Genomic DNA, 11,654 nt, shown 5'->3' on the forward strand with positions numbered 1-11,654 from the left:
ATATATATATATATATACACACACAAATACAGCACTACTATTTTCTTAGTTGACAAAGCTTCCTGTGCAATTCAAGCATATCAAGTAGGCCTAATTAGTTCAAAACCTCTTCCTTACAGTGAAAAAACAAATCCTTTTGTCACCAGAAAGGGACCAGGCCTCTGGATGGCCAGTAGCATGTGGGTTCTTGAGTTTGTGCAGGAAAGACTTCACAATACGGGTCCAGGTGATTTTGAGAGGATATTTCTTAAAGCTGGGACAGTGAAACAAAGAACTGGCTTAGGGTAGAAAAAGCAACAAGAGAGAGCCTAGGGCCTAGGTGGTGCTCTGCTTTGGCTCCCGAGAAATGTTATAGGAAAGAGGTGAGCCAAGGCGGAGCTGCTGCTCGCTCACTGAAACGTCAGATAAAAGGGGGCCTTGGAGACGGTTCAGCGTGGGACGAGCTGCCTCTGCTTGTTGCTCCCCTGGTTGCAAGTCTCCTGGGGACCCTTAGAGTTCAGGGGAGAAAAGTAAAGATGCACACCTGAGAGGGAAGAAAGGCGTAGGCGTGCCCCAGAGAGAGCCCACTGTTGCTTTCAGTTGTATATCCCACATGTGAGTGAAAACATATGGTTCTTGACTTTTCCTGTCTTATTTCACTTAGCATGATATTCTCAAGATCCCCTCATGTTACAAATGGCAGTATTTCATCTTTTCTTATGGCTGAGTAGTATTCCATTGTCTCTGTGAACCACATCTTCTTTATTCAATCCTCTTTGGTTGTTTCCACATTGCTTTTTTATTTTTAAGGGCAACCAATAGCATCTTATTTGTGTGTTTTTTATCTTAGCATTTTGCTTGGTATTTTTTTTTGCATAGTATCTTTTATTTAAAAGTTATTTAAATGTTTGTGGTTTATATGCAGAATTAGAGATATGCAGAATTTGTTTACTGTGATGTCTACCTTTTAAAAAGTGTTTATTTTACAGTATAAAGCCCAATATCTAGTCTTCCCTCCTAGTAGAGGTGTGTGCTGGGTCCAGTGTGGGGGGCAATGTCTCAAAAGCATGACCCAGGGGGTGGGACTTGGTGAGGGGAAGAGAGATGTGATTGGAGAAGAAGCTACTTGGACTGAAGCAGACCATCCAAGAGAATGGTCAATCTGAAAAGGCTAAGCAGTGAGACAACAAAGGCTTGAGTCACAGGACCCGAAGCAGCATGACTGGCCTGGAACATTACTTTGTACCTTATTAAAGGTACAGGTTCAGGTTGGATGCAAAGACAATTGTAAAACTAAGTTTTATCTGGAAAAGATTTTCTTCCTTTCTTCTTTTTTCTTCCAGCAAAGATTATTTTAAAAATTTTTGGACAAAATGTATTGACTTTGGCTTTGCTAAGGCCACTCAACTGTTCACTATGACATGCACTGACTACCAGGGGGCAGATGCTCTGACCAGTAGGTTAGCTTGCTGCTGAGGTCTGGCCAATCAGGACTGAGCAAGATGGGCTGGACACACCCTGGAGCCCTCCGGTGGCCCCTCCCCAGCTGGCCAACCTCCCATGTCCCTCCCCAGACCCAATCATGCACTGGTGGGGTCCCTCGGCCTTGCCTGCATCCTTTTGCAATGTGGGACCCCTCGGGGGATGTTGGAGAGCTGGTTTGGGCCCAATAATGGAACGACTGGTCGCTATGACGCTCAATGCAGGAGCTGCCCCCTGGTGGTCAGTGTGCTCCCACAGGAGGAGTGCCGCTCATCCAGAAGCTGGGCTCATGGCTGGATGTCCAACTGCTGGCTTAGGCCCACTACATGGGAGTGGGCCTAAGCCGGCAGTCAGACATCCCCCAAGGGCTCTTGCACTGTGAGAGGGCACAGGCAGGGTTGAGGGACCCTCCCCGAAGTGCACAAATTTCATACACCAGGCCTCTAGTGTATCCCATCTAATAAAAGGGTGATATGCAAATTAACCGTCACTCTGTCACTCCGTCACTCCCTCACTTCATCACAAAGATGGCGGTGGCCACGGAGCTGGAGAGAGCAGGAGGCTTGGGTTGCCCCGGCGATGGAGGAAGCCAAGCTTCCCGCCTGCCCTGACTGGCATTGGGCTCCGCTCAAGGCTACAAAGTTTAAATTATAGAAGATAAATAAATCCCAGATACTTGCTTCCAGCCACCGTGGCCTCCACTCAAGGAGAGGCTGGGAGCCTCAGTTGCCAGGGGCAACCCAGACTTCCAGCTGGACCAAGGCTACAAAGTTTCAATTATAGAAGTTAAAAAAATCCCAGATACCTGCTTCCAGCCGGCGGCCGTGGCCAGCCTGAAAACGTCCATCAGCCCCTCACCCAGGCTGGCCAGGCACCCCAGTAGGAACCCCACCCTGATCCAGGACACCCTTCAGGGCAAACCAGCCGGCCCCCACCTGTGCACCAGGCCTCTATCCTATATAATAAAAGGGTAATATGCAAACTGACCCTAACAGCAGAAGGACTTGGAATGACTGGTCACTATGACACACACTGACCACCAGGGGGCAGACGCTCAATGCAGGAGCTGCCCCCTGGTGGTCAGTGTGCTCCCACAGGGGGAGCTCTGCTCATCCACAAGCCAGGCTGATGGCTGCCAGCACAGCGGTGGTGGCAGAAGCCTCTAAGCAGCACTAAGGATCTCCGACTGCAGCTTAGGCCCGTTCCCCACTGGCAAGTGGACATCCCTCGAGGGCTCCTGGGCTGCCAGAGGGATGTCTGACTGCCAGCTTAGGCCTGATCCCCCGGGGAGCAGGCCTAAACCAGCAGGTGGACATCCCCTGAGGGGTCCCCGACTGCGAGAGGGCACAGGCTGGGCTGAGGGGACCCCCCGCCCCGAGGGCACAAATTTTTGTGCACTGGGCCTCTTGTATATATATATTAGGTTAGCACTGGGAACTTCTCTTGGCTCCTGTGTATTGTAGAGGGATCTACCAGTAAAGAGTCTCTCATGCTATACATGCAACAAGGACAATAGCTGATGGTGCTGGCTGGCAGGGTTGCCACATTGAGGACGATTTACCCTGTTGTGTGTGTGTGTGTGTGTGTGTGTGTATCTTGACATCTAGTAGAGTCATTCAGGACAGTGGCTCTGGGCATCAGTCTTAAACTGTTCTCAGTCACTGAAGTCTCTATATCTGAGGGTGCCCTGAGATGCCTCAATCCATTCTCCTAAGTATGTAGGGGAATGCCTCTCTAAACCCCACATACACACATACATACAGACTCCTTAGGGATCATAATGCTTATTCAATACAAAACTGTTGAATTGCAGGTGTATTGTGCAGAGAAATAAGTGAAAAACCATTCCTTCTCCTGAAGGAGTTGAAGATCAAGGAGAGATTGGAGGACCCTACACTGCCCTTCCATTGAGCTGTGAGCTCAGCTGGGCTACAAGGCTCTCTCCCTGCTGAGGCTGACCTGGCAGAGCTACTGGTACATGGCCCTGTGGGCCTCCCAGCTGCCAGCAGCTGAGCTGGTGCTCCAACTCTTTCAAAACAGGTTGTCCACAAAATCAAGAAGAGGATCTGCAGGGTAAAGAGGCTATATGAGGAATGTTACCCCTAGATAAAAAGAAATTATTTAGCTTCCATGTGACGAAGACAGGAATTTCTCTTGCAGCTAGGAATGTTTAACTAGCTTATTCTTTTGCCCTGCCCTGTGGTTTACCCTGGTCTTATGCTCCCTTAAAAGGGCATAAAATGAGGTAACATGGATTCTCTTCATAACCTTCATCTGTTCATGGAAGAAACCTGTCAAACTAGAAATGTTACCAAGTGGCAAGATGTTAAAACATGCACTCGCCGAGGAGAAAGTAAAACTGGGAAGTGAAAGAAAGTGCCCATTCTTCTTTTTAAAAAAGTTATCTTCATTGTTGAGAGTATTACAGATATCCCCCATTTTTCCCTCCTTGTCCCCCACAACCCAGCTTCCACCCACCCCAGTCCTCCACTACACTATTGTCTGTGTGCATGGGTTATGCATATATGCATACAAGTTCTTTGTGTGATCTCTTCCAGCCCCCACCCCCACCCCACCCATTCCACTTCCCTCTGAGATTCTTTAGTCTATTCCATGATTCCATGTCTCTGGACCTGTTTTGTTCATCCAAAATACACCTGAATACCCAGAAGGGCAGAATAGGATTAGGGAACATGACTGAAGTGGACCAAAATTAGAAGGGGAAAGCTGAAAATACTAAAAGTAGATGAAGTTGGTAGGTTTCCCCCCCCCCCCCCACCCCCGCCCCTGTGTGTGTCCTCTGAATATAATTTGGTAAAATTATATATTATGGTATTCTATGGCATAATTTTGTTTGGGCTTAAATTCAATGTTTAAGTGGAATGAAAATTTTGGAAATTTCTTCTAACACCTAAAGGCCTTTATAGATTTTGAATAACTCAAAAAACCTTTATATTCACTTGCATATTAATTTATTTTTCTTTTACTCTTTGGTTAAAAAAATGACAAAGAACTGCCTGTTCTTACAGTTTGATAAAATATAATTTCAAACTCCTCTCTCCATCCTACTATTGCATTATTTGTTAATAAATAAACTGAAGAGCATGATGCTATTAATTCCATTCAACCTACTATTTCTTTGCGTGGTCTGCTTTTTTATTCAGAAGAATATATATATTACATTTTCAAATTTTTCACAGGGTCTTAAAAATAGTAAATACTACTATTTACTATTTTTATGTGTACACCACAAATAAAAACTCCTGGAATTATAGTAGGTATACCATGTTGTAACTGGCCAACTGGATCACCCCATTCAACAAAATAAACCAAAACAAAAGGTAACATTCATAATTTATATTACCAACTCCTCTGATTTGTTTAACAGAAGAAAGAGGCTGTAATTTTCCAAAGACCACATACCTGGTGTGGGCTTGGTGGACAGTATTTGCCTTCTCTGTAGCTGCACCTGTGCACCCCATAGTAGCTATAATAAATCACCAGGTGTGGTCAAGGCAACTAAGAAAAAAGAGGAGAAAAAGCAGAAAAATGACTGCTTTCCAGTGTTTGGTAGCATCAAACCACAGAGTTACCTCACATATTTTTCAGGTTATTGGGTCAAATAAATTAGCCCACACACTGACACGTGAAATGGCCAAGGATTCTGCCCTTGACACTTTCTTTTCTGTACATTCTTTGTGGGTGATCTCATCAGTCCCATGGCTTCGCTACCTTATGGTGGTAACTTCCAAACCTTTGTGGAGGGGAGACTGACCACGGATGACCCCAGTAGCTCTCTTTACTTTGTCTGACAAGAAGCAAATACACAGTCTCAACTCTATCCAAGGTACCCAGGTGCTGTCGGCATGCATGGACAACCTCCCTGACCCACTGGCACCCAAGCTTGACTCTTTTTTCCTCTGCTTGCTCTAGTCCAGCCGTGGGCAAACTACGGCCCGAGGGCCGGATCTGGCCCGTTTGAAATGAATAAAATTAAAAAAAAAAGAGACCGTACCCTTTTATGTAATGATGTTTACTTTGAATTTATATTAGTTCACACAAACACTCCATCCATGCTTTTGTTCCGGCCCTCCGGTCCAGTTTAAGAACCCATTGTGGCCCTCGAGTCAAAAAGTTTGCCCACCCCTGCTCTAGTCTCACCTTTGAAAAACACTGTTTTTGAGTTGTGGGTGCCAGGTCATAATGTACCCAGCCGGGTCCTGCCCGAGCATCCCAAGGGACAATGAGAGACTGATTACACAGGCATTGTGCTGGGCGGCCCCTCTGCCTGTGGTTCTGGCCGGCAGGGTAATTTGCCTGAGTCAGTTACTCAACAATTTCTATCTTTTGCTTAGATTTGTCACCTGAGCTCCAGATGTTTATATCCTGTCTACTTGACCTCTCCTTGTGAATGTCCCATAGGTTCCTCAAATGCAGGTTCTGTTCTTCCTCTATGGACCTCCTTCAGTTGATGGGATCGTTATCCTCCCAGATGTAGAGGCAAAACATCAGAATGACCTTCATTCAGTTCTACACTTTCTGTCTACAACCAAATGCGATTAAAGGATTGCTGCTGATACTTACGAAAAAGAAAAAGATGAATATGTGTGTAATGTTATCCAAAATGCACATCAAGTGCTTTACCGGTGAAGGCAGCTACAATTTCCTATCTGGATTTTCCTAATTGGCCCAATAAGAAAGTGTTTCTTACATCAGGAATTACGTTTTGATTTCCACTTACACTTATATAATTTTCAATATGATTTTTATTCAATAAGTGTTTATTAAGTTCAGAACTGATATTAATTCATTTGAGCCTAAACTTGCATGCTCATTTCTTTCACATATGTAAATTTCCTGGGATCAGATTCCTGCAGGCTTGTCCCTGCACGATTTTTAATAGTTCCTTCTTTCACTTTCACAAGTGTCTGGGTTTGGATGATAAATGACAGGTATGGTCACCCGACACATCTGATATATAATCTGAGTGTGCCCTTGTTTGACATTTTCTAAGCTCACCCTGCCCTTTAATACTCAACTAATTTAGTCTGAGCCCCCATCCTGAGAGGCTGCAGGAAAACCCTGCCTTTTAGGTTGTCCCTGTCTCCTTGGTGTGGAGCCTGCGGGGACAGAGGCCTGGCTTTTCTCTCTTTACTGCCACTTCCCGAGAGGCCATATTTCTGATTCACCAAAAACACAAAGTAAAATAAATATTTCTAAGAAAAATTTAAAGTAAAATAACATAAGGAAGAGAGAAAATTAAGAAAAACTAAAATGTTGAAATTAAAATATAGTGGCAAAAATACAATGAAAAGTGAACCATTACAAAATAAGATAATTATATTTAATTATAAAATAAAAATAACAAGCTACAATATGTAAAAAGAAAACCATGAACATAGATTAAGAAAAATTCTAAGTTAAACTAGGAATAAGTATAATTTCAATAAGATAGGAGTGATGTTTTAAAGAAAAATACAAATAAAGACAGAGTAAGGTGTTAATATAAGAAACATCCAAACCTGTAAGAATTTTTATGATTTTATTTGAGTCAAACTGACAACAATTGCCGGGAAGCAAACTATCAAAGGACTGAGAGAATGCTCTGGAAAATGGCAGGTTTATCACTTATTTTATACATCAGATTCAAAGGGGAAGATGTACATGAAATTCATTGGTGATAGATTAGGGAAGTGGAAGAAAGCAAAGTGGAGAAATCTCTGGGATTGGGTAAAAAGCAAAAAAACAAAGAGACACATCCTTCTTTTACATCTGTGGGTAAAGGATAATTAGCAGTTAACAATTAACATGATAACAATAACAGTAGGGGTTTTGTGATCTCTGCTCTGTGCAGCAATGGGTCTGGAAAAAAGGAAATTACCCTGATATTCCGAGGTATGTTATTACAGATGCAAAAAGACAATAGGCTCAGTTAGGTAAAGACTGACCTTTGTCAGGGCAGATAACAGCCTAAGACATGACTACCCTCCATGACTTGCTTTTAGTTAGAAAGTTTTAAGTTCAGACCATCCATATGTGGTTACTTTAGGTTTCTGAGTTTGTAAGGCCATATGCAAGGCCTTCCCTGAGCTTGTCAAGGTTCAGCATGTGGCCCCTTTTTCGTCCACAAAAGAAAACAACAGAGGCAGAACATTAAAAGTGAACTGAAAAATCAGACAGAGGCCGAAAACCAGGACTACCGGCTTTATTAGAGAAGGACCTGCCGGGCTGTCTCGCAAGGGGAGGACAGCAGCCCATGCAGAGGTGGGCACGACTTTTGAGGGGCGGAATGGGAAGGGGGGGGGTCTTAGTGTACTCGGCGCACACTGATTGGTGGCTTACTGCATTGTCCATATAGGACAAGGGCTTAGGGTATTTGGCAGGTGTGGATTGGTGGTCCAATGTATAGTCCATATAAGGTACATGGTTAGTCACTCAGATATTTCCGGGCTGCAGGTTACGTCATACTCCGCCCACCAGTTGTGGGGAAGGGAGGATCTATCATGAACTAAAATAGAAATGGGAAAATTAGATTAAATGAATTAAATGAGATAAAACATGTAAAGTGATACTGAGACACTGCTCCATAAAACAAAATGTCTTTAATAAAGTTGGAAAACAATATTGTCATTTTCTCTTTAATATTGTCACTTATAACGAAGGTCAGTATGCAGTGCTTTTCACATTTTGTTCCAACACTCAAGTGGATATTTGTCATGTTTGTAGTTGCCAGCATCTTTTGAACACCCTTCCTATGTTTGGAAAATTTCCTCCATTTTGAGGTTTGCTTCCTAAAGCAGAAGCCAGAGCTTTGCTTCCTAGCCTCCCTTGCAGCTAGCACCTAGGAATGGAACTTGCATTCTTTCGCTCAGGCAGTCCCGTGTATGACATGAATTTGGAAAATAGCAGCATGACCCAGAATCCAGTAAAAATGGAGGAAAGGAGTCCAATCAATGGCGGGACCAGATCTTAGACTCTTCATCACAGGACTCTGCTTTCCCCATGTTCGTTTTATTGTCTGGTAGCCGGTCTCTATGCAGTGCTCCCAGGGCTCCATTACAATATCCCAGCTTATCAGTCTCAGAATTCTCATTTATTGCTTCATTAAAAAAACAAAACAAAACACCTAGCATCACAAAATAATAGCAATTTTATTCTGCCCATAGATTCTGTGAGTCAGGAATTGGAAAAATATACAGTGGGGACAGCTTGTTCCTACTTCATGATATCTGGGTACTTAGCTGGAAAGACTTAATGGCAGTATCACTTGATGGCTAGAAACCAGAATCAACTGAAGACTCATTGACTTATACCTGTAGCAGTTGGTACTGACTGTCAACTGGGGCTGTCAGCTGGAACTAGTACATGCAGTTACTTGGGCTTCCTCAGATTATGGTGTCTGGGTTCGTAGGTCAAGCATCCCAAGAGGACAAGGCGAAGTATATAGCACCTTTGACGCCCTGGACTTGGAAGTCACACAGCATTATTTTGCCACAGAGACAAGCCTTCCCATGTTCAATGAGGGAGAACACAAGCCCTCCCCCACCCCTATGGATGGTAGAGGTGTCAAGTCACAGTGGAAGAAGAGCAGTTGGGAAGAGAGATACTATTATGGTTTCCTCTTTGGGAAAATACAATCAGCCACACAGCAGACTAACATCTTCTGGTCTCCACTAGTTCAGAATCACCTGTATCTCTGATTAGACTAACTTGTGTTACAGACCCATCCTTAACAGCAGCCAGAGACACTTAATATAATCTTGAGGCTTCGGAAGTCACTACTGAGGGATGCCCTACCATAAGGCTGTGTTGTTCAGAACTGTCTTGTACTAGGGGCTTGTTGGAAGCTAAGTCTGAGGTTAAATAAAAATGTTACCCAAATAGTGCAATGCCCCCACTCCCCAGGTGGGGAGTGGGGCACACATCTTGTATTTGAGTGAGTTTGTAACTGGGCTTCTGTTACCTAAACTTCAAAATGGAGATATGAACTCTTACTTCACAGTGTTGTTAAGAACATTAAATTACATAATATATGTAAAGGCTTAGAACAATGATCATCACATAGGGCAGTGATGGCGAACCTATGACACGCATGTCAGAGGTGACACGCGAACTCATTTTTTTGGTTGATTTTTCTTTGTTAAATGGCATTTAAATATATAAAATAAATATCAAAAATATAAGTCTTTGTTTTACTATGGTTGCAAATATCAAAAAATTTCTATATGTGACACGGCACCAGAGTTAAGTTATGGTTTTTCAAAATGCTGACACGCCGAGCTCAAAAGGTTCGCCATCACTGACATAGGGAGCACTCAATACATATTTTTATTATAACCATTATAAGTACCTTGAAAGCCCAGTTCTATGAAATCTGAGGCCTCTGACAATTTGGTGCAATAAGATGGAGATGCTGGGCATCGGGTGGCGATCCTTGTGTTGTCACCCCATGGGTCTTCTAGATCCTAGCAGAGTCCAAGTTCCCCCTTTTCTCTCAGCAGGACAGGACATGGCCACAGGAACCTGCTCTATGTTCTTGTCTGTGTGCTCTGGAGGGCCAGGGCTGACACTCAGTAGGAGGGCTACTGTTGAGGATAGGACACAGGTGCAGGCCACTGAGGCCTCACAATGTTATGTGGCAAAGTGAGTCAGGAGCAGTTCCACCAGTTACTATCCTGAGGGCAGTCAATGTTCTTGACTGGAGCTCAGAGAACCAGGGCGGCAGGCTGTGTGGCAGTCTCCCCAGGTGGAGACCATGTTCCCAGGGATCCAGGACTTCCAGGAGGTGGCAGGGCAATGGGTTTCTTACCGTGAGACCCAGTGGGTGAGGAGCCAGCGGGCGCGGTCCCAGCAGAATGAGGTGAATGTGCGTAGTCTCCAGGATGATAGACGTTCTTAGTCAAAGACAGCGCCTGCCCGGTAGGTAGGAGCAAGGGCGTGGCTGCCAGGTCCTGCCTCGGACTCCAGGCCCCATGATGCTCAAATAGTTTGCTGACCACGGTTCAAACTGAACACATAAGCCTTGGTAGACTGGAGGCCCTGGTGGTGAGGAACGAAGCAGAAATCCTGGAAAAGGAGTCGATGGAGCAAAGTGAAACTCCTGCGCACAGAAAGGAAGGAGAGCATTGAAGAACAGTTAAGAAATGAGAACACAAACATGTATGCACGGCTGGGTCAAGGGAACAGAGAGGAGGCCATGGCACTACCAGTGAAGTGGTGCGGTGAGTGGGTGCCGGGAGCCAGCGGGGAAGACCAATTGGGCCACACCACCCTGCATTGGCGGTGGCACAGCCAGTGGTTCTCAACCTTCCTAATGCTGCGACCCTTTAATACAGTTCCTCATGTTGTGGTGACCCCCAACCATAAAATTATTTTCGTTGCTACTTCATAACTGTAACTTTGCTACTGTTATGAATCGTAATGTAAATATCTGATATGCAGGATGTATTTTCATTGTTACAAATTGAACATAATTAAAGCGCCAGTGAAGTGGTGAGGTGAGTGGGTGCCGGGAGCCAGCAGGGAAGACCAATTGGGCCACACCACCCCGCATTGGCCGTGGCACAGCCAGTGGTTCTCAACCTTCCTAATGCTGCGACCCTTTAATACAGTTCCTCATGTTGTGGTGACTCCCAACCATAAAATTATTTTCGTTGCTACTTCATAACTGTAACTTTGCTACTGTTATGAATCGTAATGTAAATATCTGATATGCAGGATGTATTTTCATTGTTACAAATTGAACATAATTAAAGCATAGTGATTAATCACAAAAACAATATGTAATTATATATGTGTTTTCCGATGGCCTTAGGCGACCCCTGTGAAAGGGTCGTTCGACCCCCAAAGGGGTCTCGACCCACTGGTTGGCGACCCACATATGTCACTATACTGTATGGACACACATTTCTACAAAGCGTTCTTCCCGTGTGACTTGTGACTTATGCAAAGAAGAAAACGACCCACCCATAGGGGTTCAAGACCTCTCCTTCTGCCCATTTCTCCGAGTTTGTCCCATTCCGGGTAAAACAAACCCCACACCGAGCCCTGGGCTCCATCCCTGCACCACCTGTCCCGGGAGCCCCCAGAACGCGCTCCTGGGAATCCAGAAGTTGATTAGTTTGTTTCCTGCGCCCGCGCACCTCGAAACCGGAAACATAACCGGCTGGGCCTGCGCGCGGCCCAGCGCCGCC

At 44.7% G+C, this 11,654-nt stretch overlaps 1 long non-coding RNA gene across 1 annotated transcript; it reads right to left on the reverse strand.

The window, feature by feature from the left end:
- Window positions 1-4,743: 4,743 nt before the first annotated feature.
- On the reverse strand, window positions 4,744-8,870 carry LOC106724889. Its single transcript, XR_001360724.1, has 3 exons — window positions 8,775-8,870; window positions 5,826-6,004; window positions 4,744-4,980 (listed from the first exon to the last, which is right to left on the reverse strand). It is a non-coding gene; the product is annotated as an uncharacterized LOC106724889 (long non-coding RNA).
- Between the last annotated feature and the right edge of the window lie 2,784 nt (window positions 8,871-11,654).

This window comes from Myotis brandtii, unplaced genomic scaffold, assembly GCF_000412655.1.
Source record: "Myotis brandtii unplaced genomic scaffold, ASM41265v1 scaffold123, whole genome shotgun sequence".
Lineage (NCBI taxonomy): Eukaryota > Metazoa > Chordata > Mammalia > Chiroptera > Vespertilionidae > Myotis > Myotis brandtii.